This window comes from Podarcis gaigeae (assembly GCF_964106915.1).
Source record: "Podarcis gaigeae genome assembly, chromosome: Z".
Taxonomy (NCBI): Eukaryota; Metazoa; Chordata; class Lepidosauria; order Squamata; family Lacertidae; genus Podarcis; species Podarcis gaigeae.
In genome coordinates, this window is record NC_139691.1 from 14472242 (window position 1) to 14498661 (window position 26420).

Below are 26420 nucleotides of genomic sequence, written 5' to 3' on the forward strand. Positions count from 1 at the left end.
AGAAAATGGATTCACAGCACTTTTGATGATGTAATACACAGACACAAGAAGATCAGCAAAGCAGAGCAATAGCAACAGCAACTCAACAACCCGGTGACTCTCTTAATATTGCCTTAGTATGCTATAAATGTTAAAACACAGTTCAGTACCAACAGAACCCATGCTTCACATTTTCAATATAATATACTTTTTCAATTTGGGGGATCTGATTACAGTTCATCCTTACCACATTACCCCTGTATCATCTTATTTTGATAAATTTACATACTGAAATCTGCTTTTCCGAAGCAAAACAATCGGAGTTGCACTGAATGTTCTCTGATTTCGTTACCTGCCAATTTTAATACTATTTTGAAAGTAGCAAATTCAATGAAACTGAACAGATGAGGGTTGGGAGGAAGGCACTCTTGCCTCTGATTATTTGTGTTTTTTGTTGTTCTTCAGTAGTAACCTTTTCCTTCCCTGGCTAAGTTTCTTCACACTCACAAACATCAGCCTCATGTGCCCACACTAACTGCTGTGGCCCATATGGGATTGTGAAGTAATAATGTAATGTCATCAACAAAAAACAGAAGATCATATAGCAACAAGGAATTGACACAGAGAAGAACAACCTCAATACAATGCAAATGTGACTAAACAACAAATGATGAAAATAGGCTGTGGGTGTGTTTGTTTGTTTGTTTGTTTGTTTGTTTGTTTGTTTGTAACCATCCAAACTAACATTAAATGGGGAAAAGAGATAGAAGTTCTGGATCAATCCTAAAAATCATCAAACTATTAACTAAATTCTGAAAGAGAAATCCACAGAGCTCTTGCAACATATACACCTTGTGCAAATTAAACAAAACAAAGAATATTTTCTATCTTATTCATAATCCTGTACAAACACGAAAAGTCAATTGATCATTATGGTGAACCTGAAACCAATAGAAGGAATGATGTGCTCGCCACAATATGTTGAAGGTTCTACAAAAGAGAGTTATTCCAGTGCTGGAAAAGAGGCATCCTGACGGTACTGGGATATTGCAGCAGAACCTAGCCTCCTGTCACACATCAAAAGTGGTGAAGAAATTCATGACACAGTAGCAAATACAGGTACTGGGGAAGTCCCCAGACGTAAATCCCATTGAGAATTTGTGGGCTATATGCAAAAGTCGCCTCCCTGCTGTAGACTGTATGACTATAGAGAAGTTCATTCAGGCGCTGATTCAAGTGTGGTACAGGTATCCAAAAATCAACAGTGACTGTTCGAAAGTAGTAGACTCCATGCCAAACCATGTTCAAATGCTGCTTAAAAATAGCGGAGGTCATATCCATTACTAATGTATCTATATGTGAGTTTTGTACATGTATATATGAGTTTTGTACAATAAACTACATTGCTTGTTTCAATTAATTTGCACAAGGGTGTAGATTCGAAACTATTTCGGGGTTTTTTTAATGCAGGCAGACTTATTTAATTGGAGGCAACATAAACACAATTAGCTAAGAAAAGTTTCCAACTGCATCCTAAAGCCAAAATGTAGCAGGCTTGTTTCAACTAAAAATAATGTTTCACAGCTCAAGTACTTAATTAGGTACAACAGGCCTCTCAGTGACACGTTTAAATACACATACAAGCAAACAGTCAGCAAATCATTTAGATCTGGCTAATTTTGTTATTCAATGATGTTCCAGGCAAAATAAACACAGAGAAAAAAAACAATGCTTAAAAATAATAATAATGAAATGGCGATTGCACTCTTTAGAGGGTGTGGTGTTCAATCGCTGAAATAGAACGTTTAATACAAGATTGAGAGCCACAGACACTCCAAAATGAGAGACAAAGGGCCAATTCACACACAGCAGTGTGTAGGAACAAGTCAGAGGCTCCCTTCTGCTTCTACACAAAGCCAGAACAGACTTTTGAATGAACCAGGAACAACACAAAAATAGGCACCGGCTCCAGGGGGCTGAGGCATCCTTAAACTTTTTTTTTAAGCCCCCACCCCACCCCAACCCCTTGTTAAAGCTGAACACGGAGCTAGACACAGAGTGACAACAAGACATTGCACGACACCACATGCAGCCCCTCAATGTTCTTCAGAAGATTGGGCACAAGTAATGTTCTATATAAGTTGGTAATGCCCAAGTGATAAATCTACTCCCTGCTCTTTCCAGGTCATCCAGCACAAAGCATGAAGTACAGCAGTGGCAAGTTCAGAGTCCCTTCTTGATAGTCATGGCCATGCTCCCTTCTAAGATTATACAATAATCTTATACAGTAATGATAAATAGGAATTCATGGCAACGAACAATGTAGATCTCCACATGCAGCCTCTCAGCTAGATTGACTATTTTCTTGGTATGGGAAAATCATTTGGAGTACTTCAATATCCTTTTTTCTGAGTAACGTAATTCATGTTTTCCTTGAAGTTTTATTGCAAATAACAGAACTTACACACCATTCTCCTTGAACCGTGTGTTGTTAGTGTTCCTAAATGCTTAGTTTTGAAGCAGGTCTTCTCTAGAGTGACCCTAGGGACCAATCCTCAGTGGCTGAGTCACTTCATTTCACTTTGACTACAGTCAGCACAAAGGATGAGAAGACTTCTCAGTGGCTAAAAAGCTCCTCTTTTGTGCTAACTGTTGTGAAGGTGGGGGGGGGGGGATAATTAACAAAATAAATCCACCTGGTAAACTGGGAATATCCCCTCAAACACAGAGTTTTGGACATTCCACACCTTTCCACAGCAGAGTTTCTTTTTCTTTGAGAAAAATATGTGGCTCACGTAAATGTAAACTAAGCTTTAATAATAAAGAAAACTGTAACAAATTAACATAATGAGGGAAACTAAGGACACGAGGCAAGTCTGAGGCAAGAAACACAAAGAGGCAGTTAGTCCCTCTCAACTGAAACTTAATGGAACACGCTGAAGGGAGGGGCTGATTCTGGAGCATGACATATAAGCCCAGCCCACCAATACCAAGGGACGCAGGTGGTGCTGTGGGTTAAACCACAGAGCCTAGGATTTGCCGATCAGAAAGTCGGTGCTTCAAATCCCCGCGGCGAGGTGAGCTCCCGTTGCTCGGTCCCTGCTCCTGCCAACCTAGCAGTTCGAAAGCACGTCAAAGTGCAAGTAGATACAATAGGTACTGCTCTGGCGGGAAGGTAAACAGCATTTCCGTGCACTGCTCTGGTTCACCAGAAGCGGCTTGAGCGCCGCAACCCTAGAGTCGGTCACGACTGGACCTAATGGTCAGAGGTCCCTTTACCTACCCAGATACCAAATATTCTACTGATCAAATTAGGCCCCAGTGTTTTTCTTACACTAACTGGGTGACTCTAGGACACTGGTGACAGGGAGCCTGCTGCAGAACTAGTAACAGGTCTCTGACCCTTTCATTTCATTTCATTTCATTTCATTTTCAATTTGTATACCAGCCAGCCCACTACATCTATGCTGCCATTACTTCTCTGCACTTTGCACAACACTCAAGAGGATGAGTGCTCTTTTATGCGTCAAGTGCAAGATTCCAGCTCTGACTCCTTCCAAGTCCTCTGGCATACTCAGAGAGTTCAGATGAGAACGGGGGGGGGGGGGTGTTCATCGCTTTGCACTGAGCTTTGGAAATGCAATCATTCTTACTGCTTCTTGCTTGCCCCAAAGCAAACTGAGAGAAAAGATTCCGTCTCAGCACCAGTGCACTTTATAACTTCTCCACAGTGAAGGAGCTCATAGGCTTCCTGGGTGAGAAAGAATCACTTTAGCACTCAAGAACACCCCACATTTCAAGGAATCTTCTGACCAGCACCACATGGGCCAGCACAACAGAGATAAAAGTGTTCCTAGTTTTAGCAGCTCCTGAAAGGAAGTGAGCAGAAGGAGTGACCAAAAACAAAACACCTAGCTATTTTGTCCACAAACCTATATGTGTGGGTCCAGTCAAGTAATTTCAACAATGAGAAGTGCTTAAACAGAACATGCAAAGCTTCCAAGAACATACTGAAGAGGACAAAATCAGGAAACAGTGCACTAGGAAAAAGAACGTTCCACTCAAGGGACTCTGATAAAGATGCAGCTGTAGATACAAGTTCCCCTGTCCTCTGCCTTCTGTGGAATAAAGGCATTTAAATACATTCCACAAGAGTACCGTATTTTTCGCTCTATAAGACGCACCAGACCACAAGACGCACCTAGTTTTTGGAGGAAGAAAACAAGAAAAAAAATATTCTCAATCTCAGAAGCCAGAACAGCAAGAGGGATCGCTGCGCAGTGAAAACAGCAATCCCTCTTGCTGTTCTGGCTTCTGGTATAGCTGCACAGCCTGCATTCGCTCCATAAGACGCACGCACATTTCCCCTTACTTTTTAGGAGGGGAAAAGTGAGTCTTATAGAGCAAAAAATACAGTATTTTATATATTCTTCATGCTCTCCACTTGGTGGAAACACAGTTTCATTAGATAAGCTGCCTCCATGTTTTATGAAGTCACTGAAAGGCTCCCTTATTGACCAGCTCTTTAATCAAGAGGAAAAACTCAAACATATTCCATGAAAGATTTCAGAACCCCAGTGATAGGGAAATTACTCTGGTAAAAAGCATGGGCAAATTTACTGGGAAACAAACATTAAGCACAGGGAGGGTGGCACTTGTGACTGAACACACCCTGACTTTTACATGACATTTGGATTTTGGATTTTACAATCCTTTTGGACTTTACTGAAGGTGTAAAATGATTCTGCTGTCTAGGGATGGCACGCTTTTGCTGCTGAATTATTGAGTCTGTTTTACTGGTTATTGTATGACTTATCATCCAGTCTGTCCTTTTTAGTGTTTTTATATTATGCTTCATGCTCTTAAAATGTTGTAAGTCACTTGGAGACTTCTATGTGGCAAGTGACTAATAAACTGAAATAATATTAATGGGTAACATGGGAACTGAGCAACAGGATCCATGGTAGCATACAGTTTGCCAAAGATATGAAGTCCTAAACTTGAACTTACATTATTGAAAAAGGAAAAACAGCCTTAAAACAACAACAAACTTTTTAAGCTTCTATTGCAAGTTCCTAAGAAGTATTAGGCCCTTCCTGAACGACTAGAGAATAAGATAGAAAAGAAATCAATTTAATTATAAATGAGGTGCTTGTGAAAACATTTCTCACTTTTGGGCTTCAGTTTTGACTGTACTCAGCGTGAACAGAATTAAAATAGATTTTGTGAAGTAATTACAAGCAAGCATATTCACAGGGCTTGGCCTGGCATGACAGCTGCCACTGGTATCCTTCTTCTCAAGAATGCAAATGATTAAGGAAGATTAAATACCTACTTTGCTTAAATACTCTTGATAATGAGCTCCTTCCCTTCAGAAAAAAGAAGAGTGTTTCATGTTGGCAGCTGATGGATCTTAGTTTAAATTTTTTTAATTTGAAACAGCACCATCTGTTGTTCGGATTCCCAAGTTCAAGAACGGAGTCAAGCTCCAGTCTCAAGGAATTGGGGGGGGGGGGGTAGAGAGAGGCAGGATGGAAAACTGAACAAAACCCAAGCTACAGAGCATATTGCACTGTGCCCTTTTTCATCTGTCACTTTTTTAAATTCAGCAGAAAGTTAATACCTTTTTAAATGAACTTTACAAGCTATGCATACTCCAAAAAAGTATTATTTTAAAAATATTTTATGAATTTTCAAGAAAAAGAATATAAGCATAAACATAAAATTTTCAAAACTTCCCACAGAAGACAAATGCTTCAATTCCCCCCCCCAAATCTGTTTGTATGTGGGGGTGCCAGTCACGAGGGTGTTCATTTGAACGTTTTATAAAGGGGTGCCATATTTCAAGAAAATTTTACACACTGGATGCCAGTGTTAGAAACTGAAATACGAGAGCTGGTAGCTAAATGGCACCCGAGACCTAGGTTATGGGCGCTGCAACTGAATGTCTAGGCATGCTTTTTATAACAAGAATACAAAGCTGAAAATGAATGAACTGCTGCTAACGTCTTATTATTCATTTTTCATGTGGTCTAATCCTTATCTGAAGACTGCAAAAAACAAAGCCATACTTCCCCTGCCCACCCCACTAATATTCTGATGAGGATCCCTTCTCCAGTCCTCAGAGGGTGGCTGGAAGTGAGGAGGCAGAAAAAGGTCCCCTTTCATTCCAGAAATGGCAGTTTTAATCTGAAATCTTAGGCATAGTACTGAGTCCAGAGTTCAGAAATTGTTCGCATTAATAAAATTCCCTGTTGCAAAACGCGCCTAGAACAATGTGAGTTTTGAATGCTGTTGGATGCATCATTCAGGGTTTGTAGTCTCTCAGTTTCTCAGATACAGTAATTGTCTATATGTTCTGCTCCCATTGTGTGATGTGTAGATGGTGATCAAGTCCTTTCAATTTTTTTGCTATAAGTAATTGTGCTGCTAACAAGAGAAAGACCGCCCAGAGTGGCTGTGGTAACCCTGTCAGATAGGCGGGGTACAAATAATAAATTATTATTATCAAGTTCCCTGTGGAATAATTTGAGTTTCTTTAAAAATTGTTAATAAACCTAGACATGGCTTGGCACTGTACATTTGGTTCCTAATTTTGCTCATTTCTGCAAATACCCTTTCCTAAAATGGTTGCACTAATTCACATGTCCACCACATTTGGAAAATTGTGTCAGTTACCTTGCATCCATCCCCTCCAGCCTGCTGCAGAGGATGCTTTGTTTATATAACGGAGTCTTACAGGTGTTAGATGCCATCCATATATTAACTTAAAAGAGTTTTCTCTAATGTGGGGTGATGTTAAGGGGGGGAGTTTGTCATTCCAATTTGATTCTTCAGTTTCTACACCTAGGTCCTTTTACCAGTTTTGTTTTAATAGCTGAGCACTGCCCAATGACTAGGTCAGTGAATATTTTGTATAAAATTGTACATTCTGGGGAGGGGAGTATTCAGTCATATTCAGAATTAGTTTTTCAAATGGTGTCATTTGTCTAATTGCTTGAGATTTAATGGCTGAATTTGATATAAAATGTATCACCTGATAGATCACATCCTTCCATTCTTTCCATTATTTGCCTTGCTGTAGAGAGATATAATTTTCATAAAAGTGAATCAATCTGTACAAGCCTTTTTCTTTCCATTTCATATCAATCAATTCTCTATTGTGTGTAAAAGGAGGTGTGCAATGCGAAGGGAATCAATGGTGATTTAAAGGTAAAGGTAAAGGTACCCCTGCCCGTACGGGCCAGTCTTGACAGACTCTGGGGTTGTGCGCCCATCTCACTTAAGAGGCCAGGGGCCAGCGCTGTCCGGAGACACTTCCGGGTCACGTGGCCAGCGTGACAAAGCTGCATCTGGCGAGCCAGAGCTGCACACGGAAACGCCGTTTACCTTCCCGCTGGTAAGCGGTCCCTATTTATCTACTTGCACTTGGTGGTGCTTTCGAACTGCTAGGTTGGCAGGCGCTGGGACCGAGCAGCGGGAGCGCACCCCGCCGCAGAGATTCGAACCGCCGACCTTTCAATCGGCAAGTCCTAGGCACTGAGGCTTTAACCCACAGAGCCACCTGCGTCCCTTAATGGTGATTTAGGTGGTGTTAATTTTGTTTCCAGGATTGGGTTTGTTATCATTTCTAAGATAGTTTTGTAATTAAAAAAAATGAAATACCTGATATTCTGTGTTGCACATGTTTATCAAATTCCAATTAGATCCAAAGCTTCTCTTTTACATTATTTACCATACTAATTACATTTTGTGTGTGGGTTGCACCATGGTATCTTTGCAAATATGGTAGACCCATACCCCCATCTCCAGGAATACTGATAAAATAATCACAGTCTAAGTCTCTTGCCCTGATGAATAAAGCCTACAATCTTTTTTGCCATTTCTTTATGGTCTTTGCTCAAATACATATACAGTGGAACCTTGGTTGTCAAACTTAATCCATTCCTGGAGTCCATTTGACTCCTGGAACCATTCGAAAACCAAGGGGCAGCTTCTGATTGGCTGCAGGAGCTTCCTACACTCGGCTGGAAGCCGCAGAAGCCGCATTCAACGTTCAGCTTCCAAAAACGTTTGCAAACCAGAACACTTACTTCTGGGTTTGCGACATTCAGGAGCCAATTTGTTTGGGAGCCAAGCCATTCGACAACCAAGGTACCAGTGTATGTTTGAAACAAATATGGGTTTTTTTGTTATATCATCATTTTAACTGATGCTACCCTACCCATCCAGGAAATAGATGTCTTTAATGATCTTTCAAGATTCTTTGTAACACTTTTCCCCACTGGTGAAAAGTTAGCTTTAAATAATTGTTTCCATGATTTTGTCATGTTGATTCCCAAATATTTAATATATTTTGGACAAAGTTTAAAACTCGCTTTAACTTGTACTTTTGTACTTCTGATGGGACATTCAGACATAGTAGTTCTGATTTTGTTTTACTGATGAGTTATTAGAATTTTGGAAAAATAAAAAATCACCCTCCAATGAGTTTAGTGCCCTCCTTAGATCTATTAATGATTATTGACAAAGGAGATCTTTTAGGTTGCCTGGATGTGTAGAAGCATAGCTGTCAACGTTTCCCTTTTTTTAAGGGAAATTCTCTTATTCCGAATAGGATTCCTCGCAAGAAAAGGGAAAAGTTGACAGCTATGTGTAGGAGAATGCCTTAGTTTCCCCCTTTGATCTCTCTTTGGGTCTAATGCCCAATTTAGATCACCTCCTAAAAGTAGTCTGCCTTCCTGAAAATCCTTTAATTTATTTAATATCACTTCAATGAATTCTTTTTGCCGCCGCCCCCAAAATTTGTACTATAAATCGAACCCAAAGTTAAGTTTTCACCATTTAAGGTGCCTTTCAGGAAAATAAAACGTCATCTTATGTCTTTTAAAATCCCTACTTCTTTAAACGTAACAGGGGTTACATTCCAGGCCTCCCCGTGTGTAACCGAAATCGTGTAACTGGGAGTACCCCAGAGGGGCAACGAGGCTTGCACAGCTGACACAGAGGGTAGCAGCAGCTAGTCCTGCACTACCCTGAACATCAGCTGTTAGGCGGGGAGGCCTGAACAAGCGCCATGGACCTCCAGCTCATGAGAACATCCTCTTCGGGCTCTGGGATGGGTCTCCTTGTGAGCCATGAGGATTCTCCAGAGTGCTCCCCTTTTCTGGGTTCACAGGCACACTCATGGGCAAATAGAGAATGCGCCTTTATGTGGGGAAATCCAAATACTTGCTCTTTAAAAAAAAATCAAGCAGCAGAGTACCACATTGCCTTGGATTGATTTATTAATGGATTTAATTCTAATTGTTTTTTAAAGATGGGTTTCTTGTAGGAAAATAAAATCTGGATTTCCGTTTCAATTCATTCCAAACCCTTCTCCTTTTTATAGGGTTTCCTAGGCCATGAGCAGATTTTAATGCTCATGTTAACATTTATCCTCATGGGGGAAAAATTCTGACTGCAAATGTTATTCAGGCCTTACACCCGACAGCCCAATTCACTATAGCTAGTGTCAAGTTTAAGTATTAGTAGCTTCAAAAAGTTATTAACTCTTCTGGACTTGTTTAGTCTCCCTTCCGGTCCCTTTCCCTCCTAGCATTGCAGTGTAATGCAAAAATAAAGCAAAGTCTAAAATACTGCACTCCATAGAATCCCTTTGCAGAGATTCAATGTGGATTTCATTTAGGAGTCCACAGGTAGGAAGTATAAACAGGGCATCAGTGAGTTCACATTCTTTTCTCTCTCCCCCCCCCCCAAACTTCAAACAGTTAATATTTTATTGTACTTGCTAAGAAAAAGGAAATACTTGTTTCAGCTTTCCTTTACTTTCTCCCTTCACCATTTTCTTCAACAATTACACTCTAATATTCTAGCACTGGGCATAATATATAGTATATAGTTATGAAAATTAAAAATTAAACAAGTCAGTTTGCACAAGAATGTTGTTACTGATTTCTTTATGAACTCCTAGGATTCTTATTTCTCTGTGAATTGCAATGCCACCCATATTGGCTCTACTCCTCTCCTTCTTCTGCCTTTTCCTGAATGAATTTCAATTGTTCCAGTGGTAATTTGGCTTCAGGTGGAGTGGAGACTATCAGGGTTTTGTTGTCTGCAAATATAATAAGTTTAAACAGGAAGTTCCATATGTATCTCACTCCAGCAGCTCATAGCAAGATTTTTTTTTTTTAAGGTTTCTTCTTTTTTGTAGTACCTCTGCACATAAAGCATTATAAATTTGGACTTTCTTCCTTTCCATATTCAATTCTGTTGATTCTCTTGCTGCTTTCATAATTGGTTCTTTTAAGGAAGAATGTGCCAGGTTTTTTGTTTGTTTGGTACCTTAAGCCAGTGGTGTCCAAACTTTTTTCAAAGAGGGCCAGATCTGATGAAGTGAAACTTTTAGGATTGAAGTTGTTGAGCTTTTTTATGGTTTTACCCCAAAGCTGTTAAGCTTTTTTTAGGATGTACCCCAGGAAATAAACTGCCACAGGGGCCGGCTTACATTGATCGGTGGGCCGGATTAGGCCCCCAGTACGGACTTTGGACAAGCCTGCCTTAAGCCCAGCCTCAAGGGAGCATGCATTCCGAACTGCCATTCCGGGAGCGCAACGTAGAACAGCTATACCCCAGAAGGAGAAGCAGACAGCATGCTCGAAGGCCAAAGCAAGACCATCACTAGCCATTGATATAGGAAGATCAGGTCAGGATGGGGAACGCGAGCTCCCATTGCAGCTGGGGTCGCTGCTGAAGTCCTGCAGGATTCGCAGCATAGGCTTGCTAGGCCAGCCTGCTGCCACCACCCACTTCTCCAGAGGCTCCACAGCCTTCGGCCAGGCCTGCGTGTCTCTTTCTGCAGCTTGGCTGGTGGAGGCCATGGCCTGTGAACAGGAGAAGCCCATGTTGGTGTTGGTGCTGCTGCCATCAGCGTCGCTGCCACTGCAGGGTGTACTTGCCCAGGGGAACCATGGCAGCACAGGCACTGTGGGAGCCTCTCTCTTGTACTGAGCAGCCCCTGAGCTGCCACTACTGCCACTTTTGCAGAGGAGAGGCCAAGAGGGATCAGAATGGCAGAGTAGGCCATATGGAGGCACGTCACCTGGAATAGGTCCAATCCTGGGATTGACCTGTGAGGAGGACTGCAGGAACCCCTAGGGGACCATGCAGCCCATCCCCTGCCGAAGGAGAGGTACCCATGGCAGGCTCAAATTAACCCAGCCGCTTTCAAGCTTCATTTACCTGAAAATATGAGAATACACCCTGTATTTCATAGATCTTTACTATCAGTGTTTGTACCAGGACATAAGTATCAAATTTCAAGGGAACCACCTCCTTTTCCCACCATGATGGGGGGAACGGAGACCGAAGTGGAAGAGATATTAGATTTGAGAATAAGTAGGAGATAATTACAGTATTTGGTTGAATGGAAAGGGTTAGATGAATCTGAGAACTCATGGGAACCAACAGAAAAAATAAACGTTCCAGAATTGAGAAGAATTTCATAGAAAATATCCCCACAAGCTAAAACCCCATAACTTGCATCTTCAAGAAACTTTTGAAGAGACAGATAGAGAGGAAGAGGAGTTCATAGGGTTCAGTCCTTCAGAAACAGAGGAGAGCGAGGAGGAGGAAGGGGGGCTTAGGGGAGGGGGTGATGTCAGGGAAGAGTTAGAAGTTTCCAGTTTCCCAGAGGGAGAAAGCTTTCCACAAGGCGGGGAGGAGAGCAGTGAATCTAATAGAAGAGAGCAACAGGAACAACAGGGAGGGACAGGATGTTCACAGGAAAGGCAAGAGTTAAGTTATAGCTCAGATTCGGAGGAGGTTAGAAAAAAGAGCGGGAACGCAGGTATCTGAAATAAGTGATTATGAGGAATAATAGTTAAAGATAAGAACTGTTTATAAGATTGTTAATACGCAATAAAAAGTTATAAGAGAAGAAGAAGCATTTGTGTGGTGATCTGAAGAGGACAATGACCAGTCCTGACATATCCCCCTTTTATTTTTGTTTTGTTATCATTTTATTTTTTCTAAATTCTCGCCCCAACTCCCTCCCACCCTCCCTGCCAATTCGAGGAGGCAGGAGAGAGCTGCATACCAGGACTCAGAGCTAGGGAGAACCTCATGCCAGCTGCTCAAACTCTACCTCCAAAAAATTTAACCTTTTAACTTTCGGTTTATTCTTCAAACCTTACTTTGAATCTCCAATTTGGTTTTTCATTTTTAACCCCAAAGAAAGAGGAGTGAAATATTTACATTTTGATTTTTTAAACTACCTTCCATTTTTAACTTGATTCTCTGTCTTGAACTCTGACTTTTACCTCCAAACCCCTACTCCTACTCTCACTGTTGCACTCTTTACCCTCATTCAATCATTTAATCCTCCCCTTCCCCCTTTTCCCCTCCCCTTCCTTTCCCTTTTCATTTTAATCTTCATCTATCCTCTCTCATATTCTAGTCTTTCCTCTACACCCACACACCCCCTTACATGAGTGCATACACACAAATACAGACACATACTAGGGTTGCCATATGTCAAGTTAAAAGTCTGATCGGTAGTTAAAAACAGACGTCAGCAAATTTGTCCTCTTTTTTGCTCTTCAAAATATGGCAACCCTACCTATACACTCTCTGTGTGTCGTTTAAATTCACATTTGAAGTTGGAAATTGTTGATTTAGCTAATTACCAAAAAAAGGCTTTCATATCTGTTTTCTCAAAGCCCTCTGGAGCTCCTTTTAGTCGTAAATTATCCTGTCTACTCATATCCTCCCAGGAATCCATATGAAGTTGTAGGCCTGACACTGGTTAAGTGAGTATTTTAATGGTGGATTTGTTGCATATTCCTAGTTCCAAAGCTTCATTAGTTGAAGCAAACAGTTCAGTAAATTTTGTAGATAAGTCTTTAAATTTTGTTTTAATTTTGACTTTAAAGTCTTTGAAGGCTGCATTCCATTCCATTGCTAAATCTTTTAAAAACTATTTTAGAAGATCCTGGAAGGGTTCAAAGTCTTCTTTAGTAAGACACACAGCTTTCGGGGTTATAGTTGATTTTGTTTCTTCCTGACCCATATCTGATTTTCCGCTGCTAATTTTAAAGTCAAAATTGCTTCTGAGCAATTTTTCTTTAGATATTTGGGGTTGACGTGGGCACAACCTTTTAGGATCCACTTCTTTCCTGGGTTACCTTTTAGGGTTTTTTTAGCTTATAATAGCTGATAGGTGGAAGTGGGGGGCTGGAGCTAGCAGATTATTTCACCACCTTCAATGACGACGTTACCATCCTCCCTCCAAAGCATATTAAATAAATAAACCAATGGACCACAAGCAAGACTGGAATCTAAAAACAAGGATATAGTACTTGAAAGAGTAAGTTATTAGGAAGCCCACTGATATATATTTCATTATTTCCTTCTTAGTAATTCCAAACATCTATGACCTTTTGGCAGCATTAATGCTCTGTTCCATTCACTTTCCAATATTATCATCTAATTCCATTAAAGAGCAGCTCTCCCTCAAATAAGAGCTTTTATGGGAAGAGATTGTCATGGTTAACAAGCCATTGTGTTAACATGGGGGCAGATAAAAAGAAATGAGTGTTTAAAGGTACTAATTGAATTGAGATCTGACATCCTTATCAGGCCACAGAAACCTTTGCAAAAAAGAAGAGGGAAAAGAAAAGGCATTTTATTAACAGGTAGGTAGCCATGTTGGTCTGCTGTAGTCGAAACAAAAAAAAAAAATTCCTTCCAGTAGCACCTTAGAGACCAACTTATTTAGTTATTGGTATGAGCTTTTTTGTGCATGCACAAGAAAGCTCATACCAATAACTAAGTTGGTCTCTAAGGTGCTACTGGAAGGAATTTTATTAAGTCTTTCTATATCCACTGCAAAGCAGACATTCATTTTCCAGCTCTGACACAGCAACGTGCACACACAGACACAGGGAAGGCCATCCAAGCAAAGGAAGACTCCATTTGAAAGATGAAGCATCCTTTCCATCCACTTATTCAAGCACACCCTTCAACTGTGGAATGTGCGCCTGCATTGGTCTTTGAAAGGTCATTGCTGCTTATGAAAAAGTCAGAACAAAATGTGTACTTCAATATTATACCTTCAATTTATAAGCCAAGAGAACCCCTAATTATGTGGGTTGAGGGAAGTAAGTTCTGTCTCTGTCAGAGCTAAAATGCCTGTGGCATCACTCACACAGGATTCACACAGCCTAAGCAAACACAAGCCCAGGCAAAGGGCTACATGATATGGAAAGGTTCATTACGCCTGTTAGCATCACTTGGAAATTGCTGCCCTTAAACTCTACTTCCTACCAATGAAGTTGTTGGATATTGCCCGACCAATTCAAGTATTTAGCAAGAGGCTTCCTTGAACTAATGTGCTACAATTTGGATACCCAAGTTCAAGAGGGAGGAATTCAGCTTGGTCAAAGTGCCACATAATGCCCCCTCCTTTTATTAGATTGAATGGTGGGTTCCAGATATGCATGATATGGTAATTACCTAATGTGCTTCATGAGGCAAATAATGGAGAAACACTGATTCTGAGATGCTGATGGTGGGCTGAGAACATCTTGACATTTTTAGAATATCCTGAGAACATCCATTGTGTTTGCAAAGCAAGTCATGAGTGGACATCCGTTGTGTGTGTATAAATTGTAAAGATAGCTGATGAGGCAAACAGCTAGAAGGTAATGCAGGTTGTGCTATGCTGGAAAACACTGAGCAGACAAAAGGCCCAAACTGTATGTAGGTCCGTCTGGAACTGAAAGACTTTGAAGGGTCTTTAATACCACCTATGAAGCAGCTCATATGCAGCAACAACCTATGAAGCAGTTCACACCAAGAGCCAGTGTGGTGTAGTGGCTAGAGTACCGGACAAGAACCTGGGAGAGTGAGCTTCAAATCTCCCCCTCTACCACAAAGCTCACTGGGTGACCTTGGACCAGTCACCATCATCTCCCAGCCTACTTACCTCACAGGGTTGTGAGAATAAAATGGGGAGGGAGAGAATCATCTCTATCACCCTGAGCTTCTTGGAGGAAATGTTGGATATCAATGTATAAATAAATAACCTCTACTTCTGAATTGACTTTGGGGTTAGCCAACCAAGTGTCCTTAGGGAGGGGGTTAAGGTTGTATTTATCTGCTAATTAGTGGGTGGGAGTATTGTTTTATCTTCTGAGTACTGCTAATGCTGTTTGCTACTATTTATACAGTACATTTATACAATTTCCAGAAGATGCTATTCAATTCAAATCCACACCTCTCACTTCTTGAGTGCTGAGCTACCAACTCCAGAACTGCATGGATGATTTCATGAGAATACTTTACACACAATTACTTCAGCTTTCCTTTTTTAAAAAAGGGAATTACTACCTTAGTACAAAAAGCCCCCCCAAACCCTCTATACTTTGCATTATCCTTTAGACAAGTAGGCATGTTACTTCTAAGCTGCTAGCTAATTCCTACATTTGTAAAACAGGGAGAAAGTTTCTCCCCTTTAAAAAGGCAAAACAGCATGTAAATTAAAAATGGTACATTGTGGAAAGCAGTCATCAATAAAAGAAGGTATATAGCCAAGAGTGCCATTACATATTCTTCAATCGTCCTGAAATGCAAGTTTGCCCTTTAAACTCAGTGGACCAACCAATCAATTCGGCTGCAGAAAATAAACAGTGTGCATGCAATGTAGAAGACTTCCCTGCAGAAGGATAAACTTTAAATGGCTGCCAAGCTTAAACCACTTTATTTTGCTGAAGAAGTTACCAAGATTTGTCTCCATTGATTTAACTTGCAAGAAAACCACCACCTCAAAACTGCAGCATCAGCAGATACTAAAAGGTCAGCTTCTTGCAGGATGAATGCTGTATCAATACTTATTAGGATGTTTTCATACAAGGTACACGAGAGGGATGGAGAGAAGATGCCTGTAATCTCACTTAATCCTAGAGCAGCACTGTCAGGCTCTTTAGAATGTGGGAAAAAGCAAAGTGGGAGGGAGGGAGCCCTTAAAATATTCTTGGGTATTTTAATGGGCAGAATACTGGACAACAATATCCTGGCATTAACAGCTATGAGAAGGACATATTAATAAGTTTGAAAGTAGACCATTGCCTGGCAAGCAGAATTGCCTCCAAAGCAACAAGGAATATTTGTGAACTATTCCGCCTCCTCTCCTATTCCTTCAAGTCCCCTATAAATAAGAAAGGGTAGGAAGGAGACTAAGAAAAGGCTCTGTGAGCTAGTACCTTTTGTGGATTTATTTGCAAGGCTGATATTAGCTACCAATGGCCACCTCTGAACCAGTGTTAGAAACTGAGATATAAAAGCTATTCCTCATCATGGCCCCTTAAACCTAGATTACAGGTGCACTAGCGAAATATTTAGGTGCTTTTTTTGTTTTTTACTAGATAACAAAGCTGAAAATTATTTGTGTATATTGTCAGCTTAAGCTAAAATCTGACTCACGCTACAGCATAGCAGAAAAAAGAAAATGCTGCTGTGTGCCAGTCAGCCAAATGATGGGAATGTCAGGTGCCAAAATGAACCTGGCACCTGGCTAATTTCAAACACTGCTTGGAACATAGTTACACTGAACATGCAAATCTGTTTTATATCACATTCAGTGTTATGGATTCCCACAAAGAATGTTGGGGGATTATAGTTGACAGAGGTGATGAGAGTTCTTATAAATTATTCCCTTCACCACCACTACAATTCCTATGTTTTCCTGGGGAAAGGAAATTATCTAAGCCAGTTTATTTTGTGTCAGTATGCCATAAAATGACCTTGATAAATCAAGAGCTTCCTTCCCCAACAGTATTAGAGAGATATTTTGCCAATCTGGTTTACCGTTGATGCCAAGGTATTTATTGCATTTTTACGCATTTGTACTGTAGTGAACTGGCAGGGACGCAGGTGGCGCTGTGGGTAAAAGCCTCAGCGCCTAGGACTTGCCGATTGAAAGGTCGGCGGTTCAAATCCCCATGGCGGGGTGCGCTCCCATCGCTCGGTCCCAGCGCCTGCCAACCTAGCAGTTCGAAAGCACCCCCGGGTGCAAGTAGATAAATAGGGAACGCTTACTAGCGGGAAGGTAAACGGCGTTCCGTGTGCTGCGCTGGCTCGCCAGATGCAGCTTGTCATGCTGGCCGCGTGACCCGGAAGTGTCTGCAGACAGCGCTGGCTCCCGGCCTCTAGAGTGAGATGAGCGCACAACCCTAGAGTCTGTCAAAACTGGCCCGTACGGGCAGGGGTACCTTTACCTTTACCTTTTTACTGTAGTGAACCATCCTGGAATTCTTAATGAGGGGCAGTAAATCAATGTTTTAAATAAAAATAAGTAAGATCTGCAACATCACATTATACAATGTCTTCTATTTACACATTCCACCATACATCTTGTTTTTATTAACTAACTTCTAGTTACCCTTAAACTAGAAGGGTACTGTGCATAGTCATCCATTTACAGAAGGCATTACCAGTCAATAGCAAATGTGATATTATGACTCCTTAGACAACAAGTGGTTGGTGTCATAAATTAAGGAGGTGGAACAAAAGGACTGCCATGGACAACTACTTAATTCATTTCTGTGAACATCCCAATATGAACTCTTGTCAATTTACCTACTCTCTGCAGCTTAGTTTCCAGCTTGGCAAACTCAACTACCAAACCCTTAGAATAGGGTAAGATAGAAAAGGGTAACATCTAATTAAATAAGAACAAATCTAGACTTTGTGGGAAAATCCTAGCCCTGTTAAGAGTGTTTGAACCATTTTTGCCAGATAGAAATGTCAAATGCTAGTGATACTTTTAAGACTGATTCTAATAGCCACTTATGTCTATGTGTTTGGGCAAAAGTGAGACTAGCTTGGAACACTTAAGTCCCACCCATTTCAATAGGCGAAATCTAAGAATATGCTTAGCTCACTGCAACCATCTCAAAAAAGAAACAGAAAAGGAAACCCGAAAGGATGTGAAGGTGCTCGCTGTAGTTGGATCACGTGCCAGGGAAGTCAAATTACACTGGAGTTGTCTTCTGAGTGGTTTTGCCTACAGTGTGCTTGTAAATTCTGAAGTTCCACAGCTATGGTGCAGAAGCTTCCTTAAATACTATTTGATCATCATTACCTCTGTTTTCCTGCAACACGCAACCACACAGAACATGTGTTCTAGGGCAAGCTCTCCAAAGAAGCATCCAATTAGCCTTATTATTAAATTGATTTATTACCTGCCCTTCACCATAAGATCCCAGTGTGGGTCACAATAATTTGAAATGCAACATTAAACAATTTAAAATGCAACATTAACACAAATTAAAGCCAGCACTCTACAAGAATCAAGTGCTGCTGCAACATATTGCCCTAAGACTCAGGATCCTCTACAGCAGGCAGAAGCTTCTCAGCAAGTACTTATATGGAAATGGTTCCTAAGAAGATATAGGGACTTGGGAAATAGAAAACTGTCAATAGTCTAAAAGCTCTTCTGCTGGAACTAGCAGGACCATCTTTTCAAAAAGCTGTCAAGACTGCTTCTTCCTGCTTCTTCTACCTTGCAAATGCATTGGCGGGTGGGGGAGATTACAATGTATCTCGACACTTTGCCGGGATATACTAACAGAAAAGGTGACTTTGGATAATATAATGTGAAATTTGATATGGCAGCAGCTGTGGGGTGGAGTGGGGAAATTAGATTTTAAAAGCAAAATAATATCTGCAGTTTACCACTGTACTTCATCCTCCTAAGCATGTTTTCCCTGGCCATATTATCATAAGGAAAACTGTTGGGAGAGAGCGGCCATATTATCATAAGGAAAACTGTTGAGAGAGAGCATGTATAAATAAATAAAAAATAATTATTATTATTATTATTATTATTATTATTATTATTATTATTATGTGGAGGGAGATAAGGTCCAGAGGGCTCTGAGTCAGCTGTAGATCAGTGGTAAGACATCTGCTTTGCATGCAGAAAGGTCCAAGAACATTTCCAGGTGTCTCCAGGTAGGACCGGTAGATATCTCTCTCTGAAACCCTGAACTCTTACCAGACTGTCAATGATAATGAGATAGATGGACCAATGATTCAGTACAAAGATGCTTCCTATAATTTGGCACGTGCATGTCCCTTTTGCTTTGAAAAATCCAACTCCCTTCCTTTATTTCCATTTATTTTGAAGATTTATACCCAACCTTTTGAGCAAATGATATCCAAAGCATCTTCCAATGGATCAAATGATACTAGAGCAATGTATATTCATTGGTCCCATTCATATGTTATTTAAATAAGCTCAACTCTCCAGTGGTTTGATATCACCCCCGGAAGCACACTCCATTGTTTCCCAAGACAGACGGATGCCTACAACAACAAGCTTGAGGGTCGCAAGTCCCTTCCCCTGTGAAGTCTGGAAGATTTCTACAAAGATCTGCTTTAATTTCACCAAAACTTAGCTTACCATCATATACTGTCCAAGAATCCAATCCATAAGCAATGCTTAGTTAAATATACCAGCTTTGTAAGCTATGCAACTGACCAGGGTTTTGTTTGTTTGTTTGTTTGTTTGTTTGTTTGTGAACCAGGATTCCTGGTTCACACACACTGATCACCAAGATTCAGTGAAAGCCAAACTACTTTCTCCATAAGTGCTCTTCCTGGACTGGGCAGAAGCAGGAAAAGGTAAGGGGGGAGTCTCTGAGCACCACACTCTGCTCAGAGGCCTGTGAAGGTTCATTCATTTTGTGCTAAACTAGTCTTCACCAACCTGGTGCCCTCCAGATGTTTTGAGCTACAACTTCTGATAGCTATAGTACAAAACACACAGAGGGTGCCAGGTTGGCTGTGCTAAACAATAGCTAAATAATAATGTGTAAACATCATGTCCTCCTGCTGCTGTCCTTATGAAGCTCACTGTGAGTCTGGGGAAATATCCCTTCCCACGCAGGGAATGTAACATTAAGTGGTACTGGATAGAACTGTGTCTAAAAAACTGGGCTCCTACTTACTCTGGCCAATAAAGCACATTTTCCTCTTATGTAAATAAATAAACAAAAGCACATCCTTCTTACTATCTCTCAGCAACAGGCGAGCAAAGCAGCAATGGAGAACAGGATGCTGGACTAGATGGGTCAATGGCCTGATCCATCAGGCTACCGAATATGCTCAGAGATGCTGGGAAGAAATCATGGCTAAGTCCCACCCTGGTATTCTAGTGACACTGCCATGGGGAGCCCAGTGATAATAGATGGTGTCAGGAAGCACTAGGTGTAAAATCTCTACACAGAAAAGTTTCATGTTTAAAGCACATGAAACTGTCACAATTTGGCCCTAAGCTTTGAGAGATCCTACAAAGTGATTTGCTCAAAATGACAGATTAGCCTTTTTTAAAAAAAATCACACTACGCAATCTGCCAACTAATCCCAAAACAGCAAAAACAAAAGTTTATATAATTTCCATGAAATTCTAGAAATGCAACCTTCCACTAGGGAGTGAAGAATGGCGCTCACACACACACACACACACACACAGAGAGAGAGAGAGAGAGAGAGAGAGAGAGAGAAAAAATAAAACACGGGGAGAGAGAGAGAGAGAGAGAGAGAGAGAGAGAGAGAGAGAGAAAATAAAACACGGAGCCGTAAGGCAGGCCAAAATTACAATCTCAACATGACAACAGCATTGAAACTCCTAAACAGAATCCAACAGAAAGCATATGGATAGGGCAAATGGATATTAGTATAATATGTAGCTAGTTTTGAAGCAATATTTCCTCTTATTCTAGATAGATAGATGATGGGTAGACAGACATACAGACAGGAGGAAAGAGACTAAGATGGTCTACAGAAGAGATATGGAATCATTCTACCACATCGTTCTTCTATTGAAGTTCATCTCAGACACAACAGCTTCCCCCACACTCACTCTGGAGTTGGAAAGCTGACAGCTTCCATATATTTCATACAGTAAAAAGTTAGCATAGCAAAACAAATCCCGGTTAATGTCATGATTGGCGGGGGAAGCTTTAATAGATAAATAGCAGTCATTTCAAACTGAATTAGGCTCGGAGTGAAAAGAAGCTGTCAAATACATTATACACATAAAATAAATATACATTTTTTGGGGGGAAACCATAGTGGTTGGCCAAAAATAAACAAAGCAACCACATTAATATTTTAGACACTGACAGCACCACAGTCTTCTGTATTTTACAGGATTTTACAGATTTATTGGTTTCAGTTTTAAGGCTGAGTTTTGTTTTATTTTATCTGTGTTAACCTAAAACAAAGAGCCTCTTATTGGCAATTACCTCCCACACACCTAGCCTCAGAGTGACAGTTTAGGATACATGCTGGGAAGACCTACTACAGGGAGTAGGATTGACTAGTGATGTACTGTGAGTATATATGTTCATTAGTAGAAATCCTTCAGCTGAAGCCCAGTCTTCAGACAGGTATTAAGCAGGAGTTCTATCAGTAAGCCCCAACTGTCTATATAAACATGCATGCTATGATCTGAGCATTTACACTGTACTCAGCAGGAACACAGCTCTGCTCCTTAATAAATTAGTGAAAAGAAACATAGTAGTACTTTCTCACCTTCATGGAAATAAACCTTTTCAAAAACCAAACTGTGCATGCTATTCTCTCCTTTTTTTATATAGGTGGTACTATTTAAAAAACAGAATAACAATACATATAGGTGACACAACTCTTCAAAACTCTTAGCTGTAGGATCCCACACACCTTTCTACCAACCCACTCCTCCAGGTACAAGTTTTCACTGCCTTCCACTTCACTTAAGCAACGAATCAGTACCAATGTTAACTGCAGTCAATGCTAACCAGAACTGCTGTTTGAGGCAGGAGCTCATGAAACAGCACTACACTACACTACAGCATGCTCCAGATTTCTCAAATGCACAAGTCAATGATTACATCAGAATCACTGCCAACAATTGCTAATTCCTTGGCTAACATTAATCCACATTTCCTCTTAAAGGTAAAGGTAAAGGGACCCCTGACCATTAGGTCTAGTCGTGGCCGACTCTGGGGTTGCAGCGCTCCTCTCGCTTTATTGGCCGAGAGAGCCGGCGTTCAGCTTCCGGGTCATTTGGCCAGCATGACTAAGCCGCTTCTGGCAAACCAGAGCAGCACACGGAAATGCCGTTTACCTTCCCGCTGGAGCGGTACCTATTTATCTACTTGCACTTTGACATGCTTTCAAACTGCTAGGTGGGCAGGATCTGGGACCAAGCAACGGGAGCTCACCCTGTCACGGGGATTCGAACTGCCAACCTTCTGATCTGCAAGTCCTAGGCGCTGTGGTTTAACCCACAATGCCACCCGCGTCCCTACACTTCCTCTTAGCCAACAGCTAAAGAGTAAAGCCACATAAAGCTTCCTCCAAAGTGCCGGTACTCCTCAATCTAGATGAAATCTGGGAAACATTTAGCTCTCCAGATGTTGCTGAACCTCATCATCCCTGGCCACATTTTCTAGAGCTGATGGGAACTGTAGTTCAGCAATATTTGGAGGGCCTAAGGTTCCCCATACCTGGTCTAGATCAGTGTTTTTCAACCACTGTTCCGCGGCACACTAGTGTGCCGCGAGATGTTGCCTGGTGGGCCGTGGGAAAAATTGAAAAATTCGAAAGATTTAAAAATAAAGTATTTTATAATTTTTCACATTTCTGTTTACTTACTATTTCATAATAAAGTAATTATAAAATACTTTCTTTGTGTTTATTTGATTCCTATTCAAGAGAATTACTTTATATATAGTCAATATAGGCACAGAGTTAATTTTTTTTATATTTTCTAATGGTGGTGTGCCTCGTGATTTTTTTCATGAAACAAGTGTGCCTTTGCCCAAAAAAGGTTGAAAAACACTGGTCTAGATGGACTTTCGTTTCTTATTATATTCTTATTAAGAAGATAAGGTGTTACAGCTGCTTGGTCCATCTAGCCTTGATCTTTCTTGTGATACTGGAAGCTGCTCTCCAAGGTCTCAGGTCAGGTCTTTCCCAGATCTGCCCCAGTATTACAGTTTTCCAGAAGCTTTTTGAACCACCCTACATTAATCGGTATCCAATTCAGTATGTTTGATTTTTGCCATGTTAATTTTATAGCTTATCCAAGATATAAAAAAATAGAAGGTTTTTTACCAATTCCCAAAAGTTGTCAGAAATGAAATATTTGGGAGTTGGGAAGGAGATTGTTTTAAATCCTATTCAAACAAATGGTAAACTCTTTTTGTAAATTATTTTTATTAAAATATTTTAAGGCATGGCAACTCAGTAGCATAAACACTTCTCTTACACTGTTAAAAGTCTAAGGTGCTGAAAACAAAGTAGACTAATTTTAGCAAACTGAAGGAGATGTGTTTGGTTTTTTTAATTACAAAAATACACATGCTTCTCAAGGAGAATTCACATGGGAAAGGGAGCAGAATAACAATTCTGAAACTGTCCAATTTTGCTGGTATTATATCTGTTCACTGTTTTAATACTTTTATAAAATGAAAAATTTTCTGCCTTTTATCATGGAGAATTTTCCACTGAAGCTCTTTGAGATGCAGCAACTTGAATAAGAGATTTTGCATTCAGTGCATATGCTTCCTCGCAGAACTACCGCCAGCAGGGGAATGTGTACAAGCGAGGGGCTAGGGAAAAGAAAGAATACAGTTCTGTGGTTTCCTCCCAATCTTAACACAGTTAAGAGACACTGGAGCATTGCATCCATAATGTTCCACTGTTTCAAGTACAACATGAAACTGCCTCGGGGCTAGAAGAAGGGCCATACCTCAATAGCAAAGCATCTGCTTTGGATGCAGAAGGTCCCATGACCTATCACTGGCATCTCCCTTGGGGCTGGGAAAAAATCCCTGCCTAAAACCCTGGAGAATCTCTGGCAGTCAGTATAGGCAATACTGAGCTAAATGGACCAACTGCCTGACTCAGCACAGGGCTACTTTCAAACATTAAAATGATTTGAGGTTGTCACTTTCTGAAGTGTACCAATATTTGGCAATGCTGCAACCTGAGCAATGCCAGTTCTCACTTCCCTTAATTAGGCAAAATTGGATTCTAATATATCCCCAAAGTGCTATAAATCACTAACACCTTGTCAGTTCTTGGTGAGATTGAAAGTGTTAAGGCACCTTTATTTTCCAGTGGGCACCTTGTTTGTCTCCCATAAGGAACCAGATCCTATTTGTTAACAGAAGGCTTCTGTTCAACTTTATTTAAACTTTCATTCTATTATACCTTGGTCTCAACATCTGTCTGTGATTTAATTTTTTAAAATAAATAAATAAAATATATTTCTGTATTTAATTTATATATTCAATCAAATATATTAACTGTGTAAAATAATGTTAAATATATTACAAACAGTTTAATTTACAATATGGAAATTTAATTCAATGTGCAGTCCATGGTTCTGTGGCAAAAACTCTTGTGGCCCACTTGGTCTGACAGGTTGGATCGCCCTGTGAGTAAACACTCTTAAAAGGATAAGAAAAAAAGATCACTCATTAAAACTGTTTTACAGTAAAACCTGTTCCAAATACCTTTGGAACTCCCTTTCCAGGAGGACAACCTGTAGCTTCTTCACTCTGAGTCTTTAAAAAAAAATCCTACTGGTGACACATTTATCAAGTCTGCATTAGGCTGATTTAAAAAAGGTTAACATTAGCTTTTCTTTTCATAAGAGTTCAAGCTCAAATTTATCCAGAACTATGATTCTGCCTTCCTCTTGGGCTTTTATTTCAATCTGAATATCAGTAGGTTATCTATAGTCATAGTACACTGAAAAGAATCCCTAAATCAGAAGTGGGGGCAGGAGGCAGGGCAGCTGATAATGAAGGCATCTCTACCCTACACTGTTACCCTGCCGTTCTCCCTCACACACTGCAGCACATCTTCCAAGAGCAACACACTTTTGTTCAGAACAGTGAATGAGAGAGAGAGAGAGAATATTGTGTTTTTTAAGGTATCACACACACACACACACAACAATTATCCTCAGGCTGAAATTCTTTGGGCATTCAACTTAGGAAATGCTAATATTGAAGTAAAGGCTGTGCTGCCAAGCAGCAGGAGCCACAGCAAAAACACTGTCACAGAGGCCTCCCCGCCATCACTTAGGAGGCTGAACCTTACAAGGCAGAACTGACAAAGCCAGCAGGATCCTGCATACCTAAGGAAAGCACCAGGATAATTTGGTTCCACAAAAGTATCCCATCTGCAGGGGCACAAAAGCATCTACTGTGCTACAACAATGGCCCCTATAACCCATACTATATTAACACACACACTCAAAGATGGTATGAAACCATTAATGGCAAAATTGGCCCCAAGGAAGACAAGGTATTTGTTGTGTGTAAGGACTGCCATTAACTCACCTCCTTTGTACCTGAACAGTGCAACACAGGTGGCTCACTCAGTCAGATCCCAGAATACATGTTTAACAATAAATAACCAAGTCTTTCATTTTCTTTTTCCTTGGTATAAGCACAGCCACAGATGTTTATAGAGCAATCTACATGTCCCAATTAAATGCATGCTTTCAATAGTTATCAGCCAATGTCAAAGCCCTCTTTGTTCTGCAAAGCCCAGAGACAAGAGCCTCAGTTAAGGGGTTTTTTCATTGTCATAGGTAGTCTCCTGCTGGAAATTTCTTATTATAAATGTGCCACCCTGCTGAGCAGAACCCTACAGGAATTAGCTCTTTGCAATTTCCTACAATACCTACTGTGCATCTCAACCCTTTCAAGTACAGAGATTTTTCCCCATTTGTCTAATCTCACTCTTTTGTTTTACATTGTTTAGGCAAGGAATATTTTGCATTGTTTAGTTGACTAGCATGGAACATCTTTAAAAAAAATAATAATCCTAAGATTGTCAGCTACAATGCAAATGAAACAGGTGTGAAAGGGATTGTGGATTTCAACTACTTCTACAAGGGCACATGTGAACCAGTGAATGCCAGTTCTAAAATGGGCTCATCTGATTAAGCATCTTCACATCACTGAAAGATCTACACCTAATTGAGGGGCTTCTATTCAGCACTACAAATGAGCAGTTTCCAATCAGTGCTATTAATAGTGTATAGGAGCTTGGTTCTAACAAGCTTGGTTCTTGTCAACCACAGCAACTTTACCTAATGTTCTGATTACATTTACAGAATAATTGAAGGTTTTCCTAAACCACAGAAAACTATGGCAAAACTAGTCCCAGAACCTACCCAAATAAAACACACACCCAAATCCTGTTTCCATTATTCTCTGACAGTAGATCGAAGATTAATGTTGTCAAATCAAAACTCTCAAATGCGACTGTTTATACATGTGCAGTTGTTACAACTGCTCTCCCTCTCACTGTTTATGTTGATTTTAATCACCATATGCCAACTTATACAAAAAATTGTTCCAGTTGAC

The 26420-nt window shown here is 40.5% G+C and overlaps 1 protein-coding gene and 1 long non-coding RNA gene across 5 annotated transcripts in view; one reads left to right on the forward strand and one right to left on the reverse strand.

The window, feature by feature from the left end:
• Positions 1-26420, reverse strand: part of MED27 (mediator complex subunit 27) — a 171027-nt gene that overhangs the window by 132399 nt on the left and 12208 nt on the right. The window lies entirely within an intron of this gene.
• Positions 1846-7645, forward strand: LOC310836364. The gene is made up of 3 exons (XR_014560040.1): positions 1846-4133; positions 4396-7191; positions 7568-7645. It is a non-coding gene; the product is annotated as an uncharacterized lncRNA (long non-coding RNA).